Raw genomic sequence first — 24,778 nt, forward strand, 5'->3', positions numbered from 1 at the left:
AATGCCAAAGAGTGAGATGATTGGAAACTACAATTGGAATAATTTTTATGTTGTCCTAGATGTCAAACCTTACTAATGAGCTAGTTGCTACCTGAGTAGAGCTCCATATTAAGATGATTGATGAAGACAATTTTAAAGGTAGAGATAATAAGAAGACCTAGTGGAAAGCTTTAGCTATATGGGATTACAATGGGCACTTAATTGGTTGAACTTTGGCAAGATAATATGTTTTTTATTCATAAAACCAAGTGAAGAAGATAGTTGAGGTTAAGCTTATTTGAGATGATTAATGAAGGACCAAATGCATAGGCTAAATTGTAGTATAGAGAAAAAGATTAGGGAACTTATAGTTGACGTTGAGAATTGTGCTAGTGTCAACCAAGTGAATACTAGAAGATGATAAAATATAGTGTTGACCGAGCACTAGAAAAGACTAAGTATTAGAAAAATTAGAATAAGTTAATTTAGTACAAGTTGAGAAAGATGATAAGTATTGATCAAGTTATCTAGTGATGGCTGAGGCCGAGGAATATAGTTTTGGTTGAGTTTTAACATTTGATGGTTTATGAAGGAATTGAGATTCCTAGCTAACATAATTGAATTTTTGGGTTGGTTAAAGTGCATGAAGAATAAGTATTGATGATATAGAATATTTAATGCTATAGAAACTTTTTTTGAGAATTTCTAGGAAATGATTCAATGAGAAGTTTTGAGAAGTATCTAGAAATAAAGAAAAGGAATGAAATGATGGATAGATTTGATGAATATTACCTAACCCTAAGATTAATGGTGATGTTTAAGTGGAAAAGGATCAAAGCTACCTATTTAAGATGGAATTATGATAAACCTAGAGTGGTGAACAATTGCTGATTTTATTGACTAGAGAACTTGAGAAGGGGGTTATGAAGGAGTAGTTCATAGAGGTAAAGAGTGATAACTTGAAGAATTTTCCAATTAGATTAGAGATAGTGATAGAGACATGATTGAATTTAAATCAATTAATTAGAAGATGAGATAAATTTATGATCTATATTTTCAAAAGCAAATTTTATTTATTAGATCAACCTATTATTACTTTGTAACCCTTGTATCGATTAAGATCCTTTAATCAAGGTTGACCTAACAATAATTTGCTATCCTTTAATCAAGAAGAAATTATAATGGAATTCTCTTAAGTCCTCTAACAAGGTGACTCCTAATAGGGTGATTAAATTCTTTAATAAGGTCACACCTAGTAGTGTGTATTGTAACCTTTAATAGGGTTGACTCCTAACAGAGTTCACTTTAGAAGAGTAAAATTTTGGTAGCATGTTGCTGGTGGTTTTTATTGAATTGGGTTTCCATGTTAAATCATAGTATCATACTTGTTTTAATGATGTTTGAGATGTTTTTACTATTTAATATTTTTCATTCTGTAAGTCAGTTACTATTGGGATAGTGGACTACAAGTTTATGTTACTAAATGTTAAGGTATTGTAGAGACCAAGATATTTAAAGGATATATCCAAGTTGTTTGAATTATTCAAAAGTTCAATTGGTACATCTAGACTTAAGGATGACTAATTCACCCCCCTTTCCCCCCCTCTCAATTATTCTAAATCATTCTAACATATTTATGTGAAAATAATTATATAGTAGTATTTGAGAATATGAAATGTACTATCTATGATAAGGATCAGGGAAATAAAGTGATTCCTATTGTTCCCATGACAAATAATATAATATTTTCTTAGAAATTTTGTGAAAATGACAATCACCTTGTCAATATGGCTTATGAGGATAAAATTTCATTGTAGCATCTTAGGTATGGCCATTTTAATTTCAATAGTTTAAACTTATATAAAATCAAATGTCTAGTTCTTGAATTGCCTAAGGTTGAAGAGCATCAATCTTTTATGATGACTATGCAAAAAGGAAGCATTCTCATCATCCACTTCATCTTGTTCATTAAGATATTTGAGGTCATCTGTGCAAACAAAATTTTTTTATAAGTACATATTTTATCTCTTTTATTGATGATTACTCACACATGAGTTGGTTTATTTTTTGAAGACTAAGGATAACTCCTTTAATACATTCAAGATGTTTAAAGAGTTTTTATAGAATGAGAAAGGAAACAAAATCATATGATTGAGAAAAGATTATGGAGGTAGGTATTTCTCATGGTATTTTAAATTTTTTGGTGAGATCAATGTGATCAAGAGACAACTCACCACTGCCTACATACCTTAACAAAATAGAGTGACTAAAAGAAACAACCATAGTGTGGTAGAAATGGAAAGGGGCATGTTACCATCCAAGGGTTTTAATTTTTTTATTAGGCTGGTGTAGTTAATACAAGAATCTATATTCTCGATAAGAGTTCTACAAGTGCGTTAGATAAGATGACTCCTTATAAGCCATGGTATGATAAGATGCTTATTGTAATAATTTTGGAGATTTTAGTTGTTTGGTCTATGTTTGTATCCCTAATCATAATAGACAAAATCTAGATGCTAAAATTAAACCATGCATTTTTGTGGGTTAAATCGAGGAAAGAAAAGTTTATAGTTTGTATTATCCTATTACTAATAAGATTATTGTTTCAAGAGATGTGATTTTTGATGAAGGGGGAGTTTATGGTCATCAAAAAAACCATGTTGAAAAGCCAAAATCTATTTTGGATGATGATATTATTGATAATTATGGTTATGAGCAGCAAGCTAATGGATCTAATTCAAGATCCCCAAGTCAACCAAGCAACTCGTCATAAATTCTAAGTACAAGTCCAATTCCTACAAGAAATGTAATAAGATTAAGTGACATTTATTAGAGGTGTTAGAATCAAGCACATGTAGAAGATCCAATAAGTGAGACAATAAATCTTGTATTCGTTGCTGAAGCTAATTTTGAATCATCATGTTTTCAAGATTCATGTACTAATGAGGTTTGAATGCAAGAAATTAATGAAGCGATTGATTCCATTGATAGGAATGAGACTTGGGAGCTTGTAGAGCTTCCACATGAGAAGAAGAAGATTGACACAAAATGGGTCTATAAGATCAAGCATGGTAATGATGAAAGTGTTGAAAGATACAAGGAAAGATTGGTTACTGAAGGTTTCACACAAAGCCATGACATTGACTATGAATAAAATTTTGCACCAAGAGTAACAAAAGAGACTCTTATAATGTTGAATTCACTTGTAGCTCAAAAGAAATATAATATTCATCACATGGATGTGAAAATTGTCTTCTTGAATGGGTACTTAGAAGAAGTATATGTGGGACAACCACAAGGCCTTGAAGTTCAAGGCAAGGAATATTATGTTTACAAATTGAAGAAGGTTTTATATGGCATCAAACAAGCACCACATTCATGGTATGCAAGAATTGATGGATATTTTCAGTAGAATGGATTCCAAAGAAGTATGAGTGAACCTACCCTTTACTACAAATATGAAGGTAATGATATTATCATTGCGAGTTAGTATGTTGATGATTTTATATATATGGTTAGTTGTTCTAAGATAAAAGAGGAATTCAATTTTTCTATGATGAATGAATTTGAGATGAAAGACTTGGGTCTCATGAAGTATTTTCTTGGTATGGAGATTTATAAAGGTAAGAATAAAAATTTTATTAGTCAAGAAAAGTATGCAAATGATATGTTGAATAAATTTGATATGGTTGATTGTAAATATATTCCACTCCAATTTCTCATGGAATTATATTGTGTCGAAATGATGGTACTAAAATTGTTGCTGGGACATTATACAAAAGTATTGGTTGGAAGTTTGATGTTTCTAACTCACATAAGACCTGACATTGTATATTTAGTTTAATTGGTTTCAAGATGTATAAAAAATTCATCAGACGAACATATAAAAGAAACCAATATAATTTTGAGGTATGTAAAGCACTATAGATTTTGTTATTCACCATTCTTTAAAAAAATTGAGCTTGCTGGTTGTAGTGATTCATATTGGGGAGGTAGTTTAAACAACCAGAGTAATTATTTTTCTTTGGATTTTAATTTAATCACTTGGAGCTCAAAGAAGAAAAGTATGGGTTTCCTCTCTTCTACAAAAGTAGAATATGTTGCAATCACTTCAGCAGGCATACAAGCTTTATGGCTCAGAAAGCTTCTTAAAGAAATTGGAGAGATACTGGTTCAACCTAGTGTGAATTTTTGTGACAACACTGGTGTCATTAAACTTAAAAAATATGTTCCATTAGAGTAGGACATAGCACTTTGATTTGCAACAATATTTTATTAGAGATTTGGTATAGAAGAAATCAGTTGAATTGAAATATATCAACACAAAGGAGAAAATAGAAGACATCTTCAGGAAGGGAGTTGCAAATGATTAATTTTTGGCAATTAGGGATTGAATTGTTATCCCTCTCAAAATCAAAAGGGAGTATGTATTGATGCTCTTTCCTAGCTCTACTACCTCTCCAAACTCTAGTTCATAGCTATTCTTTCAATTTATAAGTAGTTTAGATTTGAGTTCTTTTTTAATACACAATATTCTCATATCATTGCATGATCATTGGCACCGATTTGTTCAATTTATGAAAACTATTTGAATTTTTCTTATCAATATTTATAATGTGATCATTGATTATATTAGGTTGCATGCAATTAGTTAAGCTTCTATTATGACTAGTTTAGATAGGCATTCTCCACTATAGGCTTAGAAAACTAGGTAGGTGATTTTTCTGTTTAAACAAACTATACGCATTGTCATTTCTTTATGAAGCAATAAAAAAATATGATTTCTCTACTATAAAAAATGAGGTTTTTTTATTCAAAATGGGATATATTCTATACATTTTTTTGGTATTTTCTTCTTTTCTTTTTCTTCTATAGGTGTTTTATTCTACAACTATTACCAAGCTATTATGCATCTCTATCTCCTACTTACAAGAATGTCTATGTACCCAACCACTCATAAATGAAATAAATTAGTTTTCCTCCAAATAAAGTTTGATATTTCATATTTCTTATAACTATTTTATATTACAAAAATTAAAATTTAATTATGAATCTATTTATATGAGTGCCATGGTAATCTTCAACTTGGTGCATGCAACTCTAAGAACATCTCAACTTGATTATATGTTTCCTTTTTATTATTTCACACTAACTTATTATTTCTTTTTGACTTCATCTTCTACTTTCATTATTTTGACTAGATGGCATTTGAGGGAGGTAAGCAAGTTAGTGGTTCTCTAGTACAAGTCCTCTTCTATGAACGGATGACAATTTCCTTTTAGGGAATCAAAATCTTTAGAAAGGATAAGTCTAGATCAATTAAGCTAACTTGGTGATTAACATGTCTTTCATGTTTGGGTGAGGTAATGAGGTAGAGGAGTATGCTCTTTTCTCTTGAGGGAAATTAGAAACTCATACCTTTAGATCTGAACCACTAGTCTGAGTCAACCCTTAGAGGGCCTACCAAAGCAATACAACCTTCAACAATGAACCAAGTGAGACACTCCTTTTGCTAGAGATTCCAACTCACTATAATAAAGAATCTTTGTAGAGAAAAAGACTCCAAAACTATATTAATTTCTTCCTTTTGATTCCTAATATACATATCGAGAGGAGGCTCTATCTGTTGAACTAGCCATCACTGCCCCTAATCTTGATAGTCAAGTGTGTACACTTTGAGATGCTAGTGTGGGTTGTTGGTAGATCAACTCTATTTGTGGAGACACTAGGGATTAAAATGAATGGAAGCCAAGTAAAAACTTCTTAGTTAGTTTCTATTGGGTTCACCTATGAAAGGGGACATAATCTTTGTGTAAGGAAGGGGAAGAATCTCCCTTATAGAACTCACCATAGGCATGTAATTGGGTGTTGGAAGGTGGTGTACATTCTTAACCCCGACCAAAAGGGTGTTCATTTAGCGCATATATTATTGAGTCCTTAGAATACACCAAAAACATGGGCACCCTCTAGTGGAGTGGCATGACTATGTAAGGTTCACGCATGCACATATGTTGTAGGAAAAAGGTTTTGCCTTCTCTACCATTTTTAGTTTTATGGATAGAATGTATTTATTATTGAGTCTTAAACTTGCCCAAATCTATCAAAACAAAATGAAAGTCAAGACTCTCTCATCCCTTCAAGTTTCCTTGTCCTCATTTGGATTGTATTTGACTATTGCTTGCTTCTTGTGTCTTTTTGAAAACAAACATATCTTGTTCAAAACCAAAATGTTGTTTAACAACTTGAAAACCAACCTTTCTATCTATTTGAAAATCTATCAAAACAACCAAAAATCTATCCAAAATTGTCTGAACCTTGTAAATCTTTTTGAAATTCAGTCTTAGTTGTCAGTCTGGTCCCTATTTTTGTGCCCAATTTTTCAAAATTTTGTGCAAGAATCTTTTGCTTGACACTCTTTCACATGGCCCTATCTAGATCTTCACATGGTCTTGAACAAATCTCTTCATGATATCTTGCAAGTCTATCCTTTTATCAAAATCATATTTTCTTATTAGTTGAGCACTTCCTTGCATGACTCTACATGAGTCCTCGTGCAAGGACCTTGGCCCAAATTTTTTGTTCTAAGTCTTCATCTAGTTTTTTGTACTTTCTCACATAGTTCCTAGATGATCTTCACACAAGATCTTGCCTTAAAATTGTCAACTTATTCTATCAGAGCTATTTGTGCTCTAAGTTTGGTTTGTTACTAGCAATAGGTTACCTCTTTTCTATCTACGAACAATTTCAAATAGTGGCATCTTTCTTAGCTAGCAACTTGTGACCTACACTTAAACTAGTCTCATTCTTTAGCTGTCTTATTTTTTCCTTTAGTCTTTGTCATACATTGTGTCATGATATTCATAATCTTTGGCTATTCTAGCCACTACTCAAACTACTCATACCTTAATATACAACACTCTTATCTTGGTTTTTGAGACTATGTTCTAGTGTGGTCCTTGTCTAAGCTTTCACTTTTTGTCCTTGTCTATGACTGTGACAACAATTAGAAAAAACATGTTTTATCATCTTAGACTCAAACGAGGTAGAGCTAGGGGTCATAATCATGATATAGGTCACCTTCCAAGTTATACACATTCTATGTCTAATTCATCTAGTGAGGAATCTTCATGATCTCCCTCACTTATCAGATCATCTCATGTTCAAAGAATGTTCTCAATAAACTTTCAACAAACCAAGAACCCCTTGTATCAAGAAAATCTTGAAACTAGTAAAGGTCATACATCTCCAAATAACATAGCTAAATTCTTATTCAAAGGACCTTTCCAACCTAAACACACTAAAACTATTCACATTCCTATAATCATTGATCAAGACCTTGGACATGGAAAACATAGTAGAGACCAAGATCAACATAGGAATGAATGACATAAGGAACCTCTCTTTGCTAATAAGAATGAAGAAGAGGTAGAAATATACCCTAAGCACATTGAAAAATGTCATAAGGACAAAAATTGCCAAAAGGTCATGGAAATCTTTCTTAATGAAGAGAAATAGAAGGACTTTCCCAAACTTGCCCGAGAGGGAGCTAAGCTACCTCATCACTTTGATGTTGAAGCTATCATTACACCTGACGAGGAAGCTAAAACCTCCAAATTTAAAAAATAGTTGAAGATCATGCAAGACCAACTAGCTCAAATGATGTGTGACAAAGATAAACCTACAAAAACATACACCATAGACAGTCTTTTTCCATTCCCATTTGACAAGAGTATAGACATGCGTCCTTTTCAAAGAGGAGTTGAGTTACCTAAGTATGATAAATACTTTAGAACTACTAATCCCCAAGATCATTTATGAGAATTAGGGGCCTTATCTATGGAATTTATGCATAATTAGAGATATCTCAGGCATCTATTCCCACTACCCAAGAAGTCTAGGTGGTCAAGCTATGGACTGGTTTTCACACTTGCCTACTGGTATCAAAATGTTCACTGAGATTGCTAACCTATTTTCCCAATAGTACTGTCACAACATACAACACCCAGTTAACATTCAAGATTTTTGCAACCTTAAATAGAAAGTTGGGGAACCTTTCCTCACATTCTTTCAAAGATGGAGACTACTTTACACCATATATTCACACAAAATCAAAGAAATGGAGAAACTTGACATTTTTATGGATAATCTCCTACTTGGTTTTGGGTATAGATTTTAACTTGAAGGTCCACATACCTTCAAAGAAATGGTCACACAACCTATTTGGATAGAGGAATTCATGGTCAAAAAGGGTGAACTAACCCTTCAGAAAGACACTAAACAAGGGTCGACCTCTAATAAGGACAAGTCCAAATATGCAAACAAAAAATGAGAGGTTGTCCAAGATGGAGTTGTCAACAACATTACTCCTAAATGTGCTAAGGTAGCTTTGAATATTACATATAATCTCAAAGAATCCAAATTTTTTGAGAATCCTCCTTCTAACAATAAGAAATCCAAAAAAAAACCAAGGAACTCTTCTTGGGCTATATGCCATAAACAAAATTTTACACCTCTGGGTGAACCTTTGGAGTTGGTTTACAAGACCTTGCTATAGAATCAGATCATTTCTCCATTAGACAACTCTTGACCTTAGGATCCACAACCTCGACCACCATGGTGGAAGGAAACTTCATTATGCGAATACCACCAAAACAAAGGTCACAAAACCAGCAATTCTATCAACTAGTGTCACAAAATCCAAGACCTAATAAAAAATGCTGACATTTTTGTTGATGGAAATAACAATAACTTGGATCACAAGGCTTTCAAGGAACCATTCCCTCACTACAAAAAAGGAGAAAACTCGAAAAAAAACCTAACAACAAGGTCAACTATATTTACCCTAATGATGACAACATGATCAACATGGTCAAACCTATGGATTTTGAGTATTGCAATGTTATCACCATCAAGGGAAAACAAGACAAAACTAAATCTAGGACTACTTAAGAGGTCTTACTACTAACACATCTAACAATGAGTCATCAAAAACTTGTGACAACACTGTTACACATTCTTGCACCAAGTTAATACTCAAAGGCCTTGTGACTTCTACTCTTGAGCTAGAACAACACAAAGACAAACCTCTTGCTAGTCCATCTAGCAAAGGAACAAAACTTTCAACAACTTCTATGTCTACTAGCTACACTATCCTCGATTAGTTAAAATGAACAAATGCTCAAAAAAAATCTTTAAACTACTCAAAATCTCACCTACTCATAGACAAATTTTTGACAAAGCTCTCTGTAGATAAGGCAAGCTTCCCTCAAGATCTTGATCTTGAGAGGTTCCAATTTATGGCAGGTCATCTAAACCCACCTTGCTATGTGTCTTTCTCTGAGGAGTATAACAATTCACTAAGTCATCTACATAATCAACCTCTACACATAGAGGTTATAATAGACTAGAATCATGTGTGATGTGTGCTTATCAATAATGGGGCTGGTTTGAATATTTCCTTAGCTACTTTTCTTAGAAAATTGGACTATTTTGAGGATTCCATTGACCCTCATCACAAGATAACTATCAAATTGTATGATGAAGGCGAGCACAAATCTTTGGGTCTTGTTGTGTTACCTCTATGTGTTGGTCCTTTCAAAAGGGATGCCACTTGTCAAGTCCAAGACATTCCCTTAGCTTACAACATTCTACTATGAAGACCTTAGATACATGAAATGTGAACTATGCCTTCCACTTGTCATCAATGCATAAAATTCCCATTTCATGGCTCTGAAGTCACTATACCTACAAGTACTAGCTATACTTGTAATATGATAAAATATGTTGAGAACTTTGTACCTATTGACAAAGAGTCTATAGACTATCATGATAACAAGTTACAACAAATTGAGTAGTTACTCAAGCTAAAAGAAATTAGAATGGGTGAATATCACATAGAACTAGTTCTAGCTTTGACATCTCTTCCTGAGTCTCCTCATCATTATGGGAGACCATCTGAAGTGAAGAGGCCATTTGTGTTGACACCTAAAACTAATTATAATGGTACTTTTGTCAAACAACAGTCCCTCTAGAGGAAAAAAGTGAAAATAGAGCTATTGCTATGTGGCTCTACAAAGAGGAAACAATAGTTGATCTCACAGAATAGGCTTGTGAGATTACTCTTGAGAAACATGGTCCCGATCTTAGATTCATGAAATGATTTGGCTACAAGGAGACTGGTCCTATTGGATGAAAAAAAAATGGTCTAATTAATCCTATCAAAACAATCACTAGGAGAAATTGAGACACATCTGGTTTAGGCTTCAAGAATATTCCATTCCATCTATGTATTAACAAGTTCATACTAGAACTTGAGAGTTCATCTAAACATAAGTCACAAACTGAGTCTAATGACCATGAAGATAATTCTAATGATGAGGATCCTTAACCTTATCCCATTCCTAATGATCTCACTAAATTATTTGTTGAATCAGATGATTTTGTGCCATGTGTCGGCACTATGGATGGTAATAGTGTTTCTTTTGATGATACTACTAATTCACATCATACCCAAAAAGAACAAGGAGAGTCTAGTCATGCTTTACACATTGAGTATCATTTTAAAAATCTAGATGATGAAGGGGAGTTTGTCCCTATCACTGTTAGGGAATTCTGCAATCTATCACCATGTAGTAGTAACTCTCAGGTATATGAATTTGACTCTCTCTCAAAAGCAACTACAAACAAAGACATAGATCAAGTTCATGCCTATGAACCCCCTTGAAGTAGGTGAAGCATCTAGGGTTAGGGTAGATGAGTCTTATTCAACTAGTGTCATCAAGTCTTCAATTAATGATGTTAGAACTTTGAGGCATTCAAACACACTTACAGATGAAGTTGCTTTAGGTATTGAATTTCTTGTCCAAACATTTGATGATTATACTGTAAACACTATCAAACTTTCCAATTCTCTTTCACTCACTTATCTCAAGCTCATAGATTGGAATTCTAATGCATCTACTAGAGTCCCAACATTCTAGAATGACTATGCTCTTGCCTATTACTTAAATGTTGTCAAACCTATAATGTCTTCCACTAGTGAATAGAGTGTCAACATGACTAAAGCTAACATAAAATATCTTAATCATACCATCAAAAAAAAAAAGAATTAAAAGGTCTAATGGTGAAAACCATATTGTGGAAGTATCAAAACCTAAAATGGTAAAAATAAAAGACCTATCCAAGGGTGAAAAGATCTTTGAGGTGCCTACAGATGAGATATTTGATGCACTTTCTAGTCATTTTTAGGAAAGATCACTAATGTTGATAGAGCCAACATAGTTTATCAACTTGGGAATAGAAGAACATCAATGATACATCTTGTATAGTCACTATCTCTAGAAGAAAAAGAGGAATTCATTGCCTTCTTCCAAGAAAAGAAGATAAACTTTGCACAAACATACTCAGACATGTTGGGATTAGATCTTGATCTCATAATGCATCACTTGTCTATTGCACCAAGAGTTAAACCAGTCAAGCAAAAACTTAGAAAAATGCATCCTCACATTGCATTGCTTGTCAAAGCTAAACTAGAAAAGCTTTTGAAAGCTGGTTTTATCTAAGCTTTTGATTACACTGAATGGATATCAAATATTTTTCTAGTCTCCAAGCATGACAAATCTATCAGAGTCTATATAGATTTTCAAAATCTGAACTTAGCATGTCCAAAAGATGATTGTCCACTCCCTAATATTGATATGATAGTTGGCATGACAGTAGGATATGAAATGTACTCACTCATGGATGCATTTTCTAGTTATAATTAGATCAAAATTGTACCAAAAGATTAGGAAAAGACTACTTTCACTTATGCATGGGGAACTTTATGTTGGAATGTGGTGCTATTTGGCTTGAAAAATGCTAGTACTATATATTAGAGGGCAATTACTACAATTTTTCATGACATGATGCATAGAACAATGGAGGATTATGATGATGATACCCTAGTTAAAGTATAAAACACAATACTCACTTTCAAGATTTGGGACCTATCTTTGAATGCATGGAGAAATTCAATCTTAGACTTAACACCAAGAAATGTACATTTGGTGTAACATCTAGGGTACTTGGCTACATTGTGTCTACAAAAGGAATCAAGGTTGATCTAGAGAAATTTCAAGCAATTATGGATGCACCTCCAGCTCACAATGTGAGTTAGATGAGGACTTTACAAGGAAGATTTCAATCCATTCATAGATTCATCTAATAGCTAGCACATAGGTCACAACCTTTTAACAAGATACTGTATAAAGGTGTGAAATAAAACTAGAGCTAAGAATGTGAGTAGATCTTAACATATATAAAGAAATACTTTACTAATCCACTAATCTTGATGCCTTCTATTCATGAGAACCCTCTTATAACAAAGAAATCTCTTAGTATTCTACTGGCCCAAGAAGACAATGATAACAAGGAAAGAGCTTTCTACTATGTGAGTCACACATTGATTTCTTATGAAATGAATTACAATATCATTAAGAAGGCTTACTTGGTAGTTTTCTTTGCTTCCCAAAAGTTGAGACACTATATACTCACTCATACCATGCAAATAGTTAGTAAAATTGATCCACTGAAGTACTTACTCAACAAACTAGCTCTAACAGGGAGATTGGGAAAGTGGATCATGATACTAAGTGAGTTTGACATTTAGTATGTTGAACAAAAGAGTATTAAAGGACAAGTGATTGCTGATCAATTAGCAGAAGCACCAATGTAAAGTCTTCTTCCATTAAGCATTGATTTCCCTAATGAAACAAGTCTAATGATTACACATCAAACTTGGGTGATGTTATTTGATGGTTCCTTCACACAATATGGATTAGGTGATGGAATGTTGTTCACCATATTATAGAGATATTCATTACCTAAAGCATACAAGATTTTGTTTCTTTGGTTAAATAATATCATAGAGTATGAAGCCCTCATTAATGGCATGAAGATTGAAGTTGAATGGAGAGTGGATCAATTGAACATCTTTGGTGATTCCTAGCTCATAATCAATTAGGTCAATGATGTATATCAGACAAAGGATGAGAAATTGATCCCTTACAAATACCTAGTGGATGATCTGAAGAAGTATTTTTCTCATATCACTTTTCGACAGATTCCTTGAGTAGATAAAAAAGCTATTGATGCCATGGCTACTCTTGCTTCCTTATTGCAGATGCTAGAAAATGATCTTCAACATGAGTTCTTGGTGGAAATGTTACTTTACCTTGCTTATGACTCTCCTAAATCTCAGATGATCTATTCTATTGTAGGACATGATTCATCCTATTACCACCATATATACTCCTATCAATATGACCAAACCATTCTAAATGCTCTAATCCAGAATGAAAAACATCACCTTATCAGTAATGCTTCAAGGTATGTTATCATTGTTGATGACTTGTTTAGGAGAGGTCTTGATAGAACACTCCTTGGGTGTCTAGAACCCAATGAGTCCAAGCACATATTAGTAGATGTACATAAGGGAATTTATTGATCTCACTCAAATGGCTTGACACTAGCTTGTAAACTTATTAGAGCTAGTTACTATTAGGTAAATATGGAGCAAGAGGTAATCAAATATGCTAAGTCCTACAAACAATGCCAGCTCCATGGGAATCTAATTCATGCTCTAGCTAGAGATCTAATTTCATCAGTTACATTGTGGCCATTCCAACAATAAGCCTTCAATCTTGTGGGTTAGATTTAGTCATCCTCTTCAAATGGACATAAGTTTATCATTACCGCTATAGACTACTTCACTAAGTGGGTAGAGGTAGTCCCTCTCTCCATAGAAAATGGAAAAACTATAGCTTTGTTCATCATGAATTACATCATATGCTAGTATGGTGTAACTTCCTCCATTATTAATAACAATGGAGGATAGTTTAAAAATAAGGATCTTAAGGAGTTATGCAAAAAGTTTAGAATCACACAATATTGGTCTTCAATTTATTACCCCCAGGGTAATGGTGAAGTAGAGGCATCCAAAAAGGTGATCCTTACAATCTTGCATTACATAGTTAGCAAATTTTGAAGGGACTAGAACCTCTAGATTAATCTAGCTATATGGGCATACAAAACAAGTATAAAAACTCTAATGGGTGCAACACCCTTTGCTTTGGTCTATGGAGCAAATGTTGTGCTTCCAATTGAGGTTGAGATTCCTACCTTGAGAATCTCCATGAAGGGCCTCATTTCTGATGAAGACTATAGAATATCTTGGCTTCAAGATTTGAAATTGTTAGATGAGCATCAACAAGTGGTGTGTGATCATCTTTGAGCTTATCAGTAGCATATGTCTAGAAGCTACAATAAGAAAGTTAAGCCATGTGACTTCCAACTGGGTGATCTTATTTTGAGAGAAAACCCTAAGAGTTAGCAACAATGAGTACAAAAAGAGAAGTTTGAATCCAACTGGCTTGGTCCATTCATAATCACTAACAACTAAGAGAGAGTTTCTCAAGGAGCCCATCAACACTCTCCACCTAAAGCAATTCTACAGCTGATCTAATCTTAGAATCTTTCTTTATATACTTAAATGTCCTTAAAAAATCTAAAAATTGCAAAAAAAACTGAAAAAATCATTACCCTAGTGTAAAACTAGCAATAGGTGCCTTGGTAATATGAAAGAAATTAAAAAAGAAAAAAAATACAAAAAAGGAAAAAAAGTAAAAAAGAAAAAAAATCAAAAAAAGAAAAAAAATGTAAAAAAAAATTCAAAAAAAAAAAAAATGTAAAAAAATTAAAAAAAGAAAAAGAAAATAAAATTGAAAAACAAAAAAAATGTGCCATTGATGAAAACTTAGAAAATAGGCAACATGTTAGCAAAAAATAAACATAAAAGAAAAAAATAATCTTTGCCAAGAAGGTAAAAACTTGGTAAATAGGCACTTCTTGTTGAAAATGCTATATCTTGTCATGCATCTTCTAACTCTTGTACAATTGCTTTCCTACTTTAGTTTGCTACTTTCACTCATGTATCCATGGATTGAATCTTGTCATAACTTAGGGGAAACACCCTACAATGTCATAGGAATCTCTCGCATCAGTCACCAATTGTTCTAACTGCATCTGGCTACTATCGCTAGTGTTACTCTTATAGATTCCTCCTATGGACAATCTCTAGCATTAGTCACCAATTGTTCTAACTACATCTACCTACTTTCACTAGTATCACTTAGAGATTCCTCTCATGGAACATCTCTTGCTTCAGTCACCAGTCATTCTAATTGTGTTTGCCTACTATTGCTAGTATCACTTAGAGATTCCTCTGATGGAAGATCTCTCTCACATCATTCACCAGTTGTCCTAAATGTGTCTATCTACTATCGCTCAGTTTGCTATCAAGGTTCTTCTTACTAAAGATTCCTCTTTGAATTTAGTCACTAGTCATTCTAATTGTGTTTGCGTACTATTGTCACCTTACTAAAGAGATTTCTTTCATATAGGTTCTGCACATTGACACTTGACATCAATCCTATAACACAAAAAAAGAACTCAAAATGTTGACCTTGTCACTTTTGACTAGAGAAGCAAGGATTGGAGGCGTGATCTTTTCTTTGCTTTCTATAAATGTGGTTTTGTTCCAATGACTTGAAGCATACATATAAAAGGGGTGTCCATTAGAAGAGTCTCCATCTTGTATTGGATGGCCATGTGTACCTCGACTCCTTTTATATGGATAAATCAGTGAGTTGGTTTCCTTCCTTGCCTATTTGAGTGAATTCTCTATGCTATAGTAAATACTAATACTCATCTTGCTAAGTGAATGTATAGGTCATTGCAAGTATATCTTGCACACTTCTGTCTTAGGTTACGAATGCATGAGTCATTGTGGATAGAATACTTACTAATTACATAGCATAAGAAGGATCTCTTGTGTGTCTGGTGTGTTTGCATGCAAGAAACATTTTGGTCATAATAGCATTTATGCTTTGATGCTTATGTTCACTTGCTATATTACAAGGGACAAATGTTCTAATTATTCTAGCTTCTTATGCCTCAAATGCTTATATTTAATCATGAAAAAACTAGAGCATATGTACTATTCATATTTTTGTGATTGCAATGTCGGTGAGAATTGTATGATGTATGGGGTTTCGTTATGTACTCAATGATGATAATTATGGAAGCTTGGTAAGAAAACCTAGGGTTGCATCTAGCCTAGAGTTACATCTAGTATAAGGTTGTATCTAACCTAAGGTTGCATTTAGCATAGGGTTGCATTGCATAAACACATGATTCGATTGCAAATATACTTCCATCCTTTGTGATGAGGAATTGTTAGCTTCTTCAAAGTATCATGCTTCTTTGTGACTGCACAAGCATTCGGTTCTTTGGTTTGTCCTCTCAATCTTCTTGGATTACCTATCACCGACAAAAACATGAGACACTACATGAGATGTTAGTTCATTCATATTTTACATTTCATACATACTATCATAACTCATCTCATCTATATGACATTCATACATGGTATTAAATGTGCATCCACATATCACATCATATTTGCATTCATAATCATAAGCATAGAAAATCTAATATACAAAAAAATATAAAGATAGGAAGTGACGCATGCAAATGCTACTCAAATCAAAATCTCATACATATATATCAAAAGTGTACATCTTGGGAAAAAATGGGCAATACTCAAGCACTGTTGATATCAAAATGATACAAAATGGTGCTAGCATACTAATTGATACATAGCCAGATCAAAATTGTATAAGATCATGATAACTCTCTCCTACCCCCTCACCTCCTACTAGAGGAGGAGGATAAGGAGCCATGTTTGGCCTCATTGTAGGTCATGCTCCTTTGGACTCTTGTGCATACTAGGAATATTGAGGCACCTTCTCAGCCTCATCTAGCACAACTACTACATATACGGCAAAATAATGCACTACTCTAGTTGACTATAGCTGGATCTCATCTTGCTACTACTTGGATCTCCTCTCTGCTAGCACTAGCTACTCTCACAACCCACGGATCTCATGATCCCACTCTACTATTTGCATGTCTCTCATAGCTACCTATATTTGTAGCTCTCCTAGTTGTTGCTGTGCTAGATGCATTTTCTCTCTAGCCTTCCTCAAGGCCTCCTTGGTCCCTATATAGTAGGTTGATCCTGCATTTCCTCATCTCCCTACTTGGCCTACTCTACTAGACACTTAGCCTTTGTGCAAGGTCTCTATGTGTCACCTCCTATGGGCCCTAGTGATCCCATCTCACTGCGAGGTCTCCTCTATCCTGTACCACTACTACTTGCATCTAGATCTATCCCCATCTATCAAGGAGGGATCTATACCTTGTGAACCCTATGTCTCATCTACTATGACTACTATGGTGGTGCTTGGGGTTCCTATACTAGCTATATAGGGATGACCATCCCCATTAGATTTGTAAAGTGTGGCAATGGATGGCTCATGAAATACACTTGGTAAGTTGGCATCATCCCTACATCTACTACTGTAGGTAGGTAGTCCCACTATGTTGCAACTAACTTGTGCATATCTATCATGGATCTCCCTAGATCCAATCTTGTAGACCATCCACAATCCAAATGTGTACCTAGTCCTGAATAGCAGTAGTACTCCTATGATATATCCTCCAGTTTCCCATACTACTGGCACACATATCTTAAAGGAAATTTCTCCACTATTGACATGAATTGACCTATCAGTGGTCATGAAGTAAACATATGACTCAGCTACTAGGGTGCATCATCCTAGTTATCTATCTCTTGCCAGGGTTGTTGTACTATAGACACCAAGTCATCAAGATGGGCCCTCCACTAATTAGTCTTCCCTAGAGTTGTTTAGGTAAGCTGAAATCTATATCTACATGTATAAGGCTCCATGGGCTTTTGCTCATCATCAAAAATGGGCCTCATAACTAGAAAGTGCTTCCATCCCCATATCTACAAAAAATATACCCCAGTGGCCATGCTCTTCTATTCATGGTACACTATCTCATGCATCTCATGATACATATGCATGAGCATGCACTATCCCCACCTGTATCTCTATGGGGTCTCTAACATCATTTGGAGCATCTTGTCTAATCCATAATCTAATCTATGCTAGCCTCTATCCAACGTCAAGAAGTAGCTAATAAATATCCCCAAAATTGATGCCAACCTATAAGTGGGACCATAGATATGCACAATCTCATCCAACGTGATCACTTTGCCCATAATCAAGTCCTTCTCAAAGATGGCCCTCAGTGCCATTGTACCTACTCATGAAACTATGTCATAAAACACTCTTGGCCCATGAAATGGTATGTAGAGAATCTTGTAGATGTCCTTTGGTGTCATTTTCATCTCCCCTTAGGGAAAGTGGAAAGTGTTCATCTCCAAATGGAAATGCTCCACTAGTACTATAAGTAGGCCATGATTCACCAACATTGGTGGAATCTAGCATAGATATGATAGACCCAGTTTGTCTGTGTGTGACATGTTGGATTCATTGAGCTATCATAAAAAGAGTCCCATAAGGAAGATAGTGTGATCAAAATATGATATCTAGAAATGTAACTTAAGAACACAACCATAATAGGCAAACAAACAATCTTTGTGAAAAAAGAATGATAAAAAAAAGTACAAAATTACAATGAAAAATTCAAATTTTAAACTTTTAAACTTGCAATTAACACTATAATCTCACATGAAATCTCATCTCTTCGTGTGAGATTGCACATCTCTATGTGAGGATGCAACTATTCATACAAGGAGTGATCAAGTGCTCAATAAAGAATGCCCAAAACCTAGGGTTTCTTGCATGACACATGGGCATCTCCCATTCAAGAAAAACCACTAAAATAGGTGAATAAGTAAAAGCCTAGTATTTCTTTATGTGAGAAGACACTAGCTTCATATGAGGAGAGACATCCTCATGCGAGAACTGACACGACAACAATTAACAAGCCCTAGAACATGCTAAAACTACCTTGAAATGCATGAAAAGCTTAATGTGAAGCAACGTTATGAACTACTCACTGGAGGTCTATACTCTACCAATTGGCTATGTCATTGGGAGTGCTCAAATTGATGAGAGGAAAAGGGGACCACCATTTTTGCCTTAGAGCTCCCTTCTTCCCTAAAGATGAAAGTGCAAATGATTTGAAAATGACCTTGTGGGCCCTTATATATAAGTTTTGACCTAATTTTTCAAAGTGCTCTAATTTACATGAAAATCACCCCCTAGCTAATTTTATTGCTCTAGATCTATTTTCATGATCAAATTTGAAATCTAACACACTTAAAAAATATAGTAGTAACCACTTAAACAATACAAAAATACATTTTAAAATTTTGGGACTGATGTGATTTAACTCTTGTGTAGTCCAAATTTCTTATACTTTGTGCATCTTGGAATCTTTTTCAATCACAATTCTCTTCCAAATTTTCAAAAAATCTGGAAACAGTCAACTCAACTTTGGTCAAACTTGGTCTTTTGGACCTCAAAATCACTTTGGATTGACTCCAAATTTCCTTCGAATTGTTCTAATCTCTTCTCTAATCTTTTCAACCTCTAATTTCTTCTTTATCTCTTGATATACTACTATACATCATATTTCTAGTGTGTCATTTCAATTTCACTCTCGAGTGGGTAGGATGATTACACCATCGAATCTAAATTTTAACTAAATCTAAATCTTATTTCCACTAGGGGCACCTTGTTTCCTTCTATCTAGAATTTTTTTCATCTATCTCATCTTTTGATAAAATAATCATATCTTATAACATTTAAGGTCAAAGTATGATGGACATATATCGAGCCAGTCTAAACCCTAACTTCTAGGGATCAAGCCTCATTCTAGGGATGATTCTACAACTCATGATTAGATCTTTTTATTTTTATGGACTAGTATTCAAGTGTTCTATTTGGATATTGGGGCATTAAGCTCCATTCTAGAGATAGTTTCAAATTCTTGCTAAGGATTAAACTTTGTTCTGGAGATAATCACAACTTTTGTTGGGAATTAAGTCTCCTTCTAGGGACAATTCAATGAATCATGATCAAATATTTGTCATCTTTTAAAGAATAGATATCAAGATACTCTAACACCCTCCATCTAGCATGTCCACCAATTCCATGAAGTTAAAACATCATTCCGAGCCATTCTGCGAAGTCTCGTTTTGAGCAAGTGTTAAATCTGCATTTTCACCTAAGTGTCAAATAGTGACAGGAGGCTATGTTTGCAACTGAATATCTCGCACCCAGGAATGTTTTGTGACTTACCACTTTGGGAGTATCTAGTGTCCATACTTGAGAACCTATGTTTCAGATTTTGAGTCATTTCAAATCTGTTTGACTAGGTTTTGAATCCCTCAAAGTTGGTCAGTTACTATTTTCGTACTATTGCAATTAAATCCAAATTCTGGGAAGCCCTGTTTGACAAGCCATAACTTTTGACCAGTTGACCAAAATGCTAAATTTCCTTTCACATTGCATTATAGATATTAGAGACTTGTTATATTTCAATATTCAAGTCTTGACGAATCCGTTTGATCAATTTTCAAATGCGATTCCAAATGCAACTTGTAACCTTTTACTGGTGTCAGTATTTGCAGATTTGTCAGGACCCCTATTCCTAATGTTATAACTTGAGATCCATGATTGCCTAGATTGAATGGATTGTACCACTATGAAGTACTCCAAAAATTCTTTAAGTGTGCCAGTTTTCAAGTCATGAAGAATCCATTTGCACACTTTTCCAGGTCAATTCCATTTGCAAAAATTGTTTTTTGTCAGTGTTCCTAGTTGCAAAATTCCAAGTAGCCAGCTTCAGACCTTCGCCAAATACACCCCATGATTCTTCAAGAGACCAAATCATAGAATCATATTCTCCTCATGATAATGTACCAGTGCCCCAATTTCTAGAATCTCAAGTGCCTGTTTGCCTAGTTTTCAAGGCCGAAACCAAATGCAATTTCTTGCATTCTGACATGTTTATCTGTAGGTGATTTTAAGTAGGCATGTTCGAAGGTCGATATCTTTTGACCTCGATGTCATCATACAACGAGATTTGGCAAGCTTGTGAAATGTGTTGAAGAGAACAGAGATCCCGAGTTTTGGAGCTCAGCCAAGTGTTTATGTCAGTTTTTAAAGCCAAGCAACAGGCCTCCTGACACAATTTTCACAGTGATGCAAAACTGTTTTAAAATGAGTTTTTAGTGTTGATTCAGTGATCATTTCAGTTTCTAGTCAGTTCAAGATGGTCAATGAATCAGTTTTCCAGATCAATTGTTCGTAAACAAAATTTGTTTTGCCAGACCCACTTTGGGGTCCGACTGATTTCATCAGACTGATAAAGGTTATGTGCGAGTTGAGGACTTTGAGGAAGAAATGATAATGATTCTAATTAATCATGGTGTTCCTCAGAAGCATTGTCATCAGTTGAGTTTGGTAATTGTGTGGAGAAGATACCGAAATCATTGTTAACTAATGAGGGAAGATTATGGGTTGATAGGTTATTTTGCGATGCAAAGGAGAGTATAGAAGAGCTATCTTTAGTAGCCAATTTTCAACTGAACAAACTGCGTCTTCTATTGTCCAAAATTATGGCACTGACTGGACTCCTTATACATGATGAAACACTTGCTCTAGCAAAGGGGGCTATGACATCCATGCAAGATCTTTATGATGTAGTCATCCATGATTTACTATCAAAAGGTTTAAGAGAGTATTATGATACCTACAGAATTGTTACAAAAGAAAGGAATGAAGGGCGTCTCTTCTCAAGGATGGAGTGGCCTAAAGGTATGGGAATTAAAAAGCAGATTAAGAGGTTGCACTTGCTACTAACAATCAAGGACTATATTGTAAACATCCATTTGAATATAGAAGCAAGACACCAAGGTTGCTGAAACGTCCACACAAAAAAAAAAGGGGGGAAAAGGTAGCTTTTTAACACCAAGGGAAAGTGGCAATACTATACACTTGAAATCTACAGCCAATCAAGGAAGACACCATGTAAAGTGTAGTCCATGAAAATTGTAACAAGAAGGAGCATCTCACTCCCATAACATAGTAAAGGCAGAGCATACACATTTAAAAATGCATGATGAATTTGTAGAGGAGGTCACAGTCAAATTAGACCCACATGAGATTAAAAGAACCCATGCAAGGTAGTGGAAAAAGTATCATTGTTAAGTCTTCTCATTGAAAGGAAGCCACCAGTTCTAAGCAAGGATTCATGTTTCAAAATGAACAGGGGAGGAAAATTGACACTTCACATTTTAAATAAGAAAGCTCACATATGAATAGATAGTCCATGCATTGAAAGCACCAAGCTTGGAGCAGAACCAATGCATGTAAAGTACAGACAAGAACTTAGCATAAAACATCAAAAAGAACCTTCCAGCAAGGAAAACTCACACAGGGTAGTCAAAAAGAAAAAAGATCTGCACAAGCCCACAACCATAAGAAGAGACTCAACATTCTAAAGTAGCCCATGCATGGACATGAAAGAAGCTGCCAAGAGAAGAATAAAGAAAAGGCGAAGGAAAATGTCGAAAGACTTTAGCTTTTGGAACTCCCATTCTAGATGAGATCATTCAGAACAACTGGAAAAAAGGGCATGGCTACAATCCTTTGGTTTTAGTTTTGGCTCCTACCCGTGAGCTTGCACGACAAGTTGAAAAAGAATTTGTGGAAGCTGCACTGTGTCTTGATAGTCTTTGTTGCTATGGTGGGGTACCAATATGTAGCCAAATTGATGTTATCAAAAGGGGTCTAGATGTGATTGTTTGAGCTTCTGGTCACATTATTAATCTCATGAATTGAGGATGTTGAGGAGATTATGAAAAAATTGCCCAAAAAGCATCAAAGTATGCTGTTTTCTACCATATCACCTTCCTGGATACATAATCTGTCAAAGAAAATTAAAGAGCCCATGCCATTGAAGAGGGTGTTAACCAAAGAGGCTTAGCGATTTAAAATAGTAGACAGATGAAAGATGTAATGCACCATTTTGATAGAGAACAAGAGGTAATCCACAGTTGAAGAGGGAAGCATAGGAAAAGTGCTTTAGTGATATATCCCACATTGTATATGTGGTGATTGTTTTTAATGTTTAAATGCAATTCTTCACGCAATGTGAAATGTCTACAAAGACAAGTGCTTGTGGAAGCACTAGACCATGGAGGTGGGACCCGACTTGATAATGTCAATGTGATGCAAGCATAATTTTGATCAAACTCATGCAGGAGCTGATGTGGCACCAAAGGACAAGGAGTTCCAAGATTTTGACATGTGGCTAGGATTGACGGTATCCACATTCCTGCAATATCAAGTTGTGGGGACGTTAAATAAAGCAAGAATGCAAATTTCTACCATGTGGTAGCTGGGCCCAAATTGATGGTGAAATGGTGCTAACATGATAGCTTTGATCAAGTAGTCAAGCGACCTGTAGAATAATGCCACATGGAAGCCTCCATGGAAATGGGTCCCAGTAGGCGATGAGTTGGTGAAGATCAGGAGTAACTTGAAAGGATGTGCCATAGCATGACAAATGTCACGATCTGACGGATGATGCAATCCTGGATTATGGAGATGCGAGGGATTTAAAAAATGCAGGAAAATGGGATTGCGACATGTGGCACAGGTCCTGGTGGCACTGATGTGGCAGATGATGTAGAGGGTTTAGCGAATTAGATAATGCCATGTGGCAGTTGATCAACTGAAGGGTGACCCCAGATTCAGAGGCAAGCGTAGTTAAAGAATAAAAAATAATAATATTTTATTATATTTTTTATAAAAAAATGTGCTACGTGCAGTTGCTTTTTTAAAAATTTCAAAAGGGGATTTTCTTTCTAAAGTTTTGACTTTAGAAAATTTTAATTTTTTCAAAAATTTAAATTTTAATGAGTTGCAGACCTAATTTTTATAGCAGATGAGTCATTTTCTAAATGACTTTCAGGGGGTCTCCAGAAGGCTAGATATGGCTTATTATATATTGTCAAAATCGTGGGAAGATAAACTTTTCGATTCTGCAATCATTTTTTGCACAAGTAGTAGTTTGTTTGAGCTACAAGAGGTTTTCTACCAGGTTCTTTTCTCACAACCATTTTCAGGTATCAGGATTCAGTTATGATTTCTAACAAGGTGATGACCTGAATATGTTTAAAGGTTAGTAAAATTTTTAGTTTGGGTCGAATTCTGATAGCATTCACTCAGTAAAAATTGAAATTTCACCAAGATTTCATGAGATGTTCAGATTTTAATGACTCAAAAGGTTTTCATCACATGAACAGAGATATTTTAGAAATCAGTTAGAGTGTGATGATAAAAACCAAACCAGATCAGATGGGTAAAGAAGAAAGAGGTTTTTCAGTTGCTAGAAGATTGGATTTCAAGTGGACACTTGTCAAGTAAATATCTAATCTAGGAATTCATCTAGTCTATATCATTCATTCTTTCTTTCATTGTAAGGGTTGGAAAATTTGGAAAGTCTCTAGGATGGAAAACACTTAGTAGAATTGGCCTTGGAATTGATGAAGTCTGAGTGGTAGACCTAGGATATGCTGGTTCCAGACCATGAAGCTTTGCTTTGGCTGTGATACCCCCTTCCCATCCAATCAGCTTCTCATTCCCGCCAATTTCTCTCTTGTATGACAACATTTGTTATTTTACAGTCTAGTTTATTAGGTAGCTTGTGAGTTAATTTCCTGCATTTTCATGTATTGTTTCAAGGAAATCAATAAAAAGAACAACAAATGTGAGTTTCAGTTTGAATCTTGTCTCCATTTTTAGTAAGTTGTAATGTTTTATGATCTTTGAACCAAGAGTCTAGGTTATAG

This window comes from Cupressus sempervirens, chromosome 3 (assembly GCF_028749045.1).
Source record: "Cupressus sempervirens isolate cs-2001-9-10 chromosome 3, ASM2874904v1, whole genome shotgun sequence".
NCBI classification, from domain to species: Eukaryota; Viridiplantae; Streptophyta; class Pinopsida; order Cupressales; family Cupressaceae; genus Cupressus; species Cupressus sempervirens.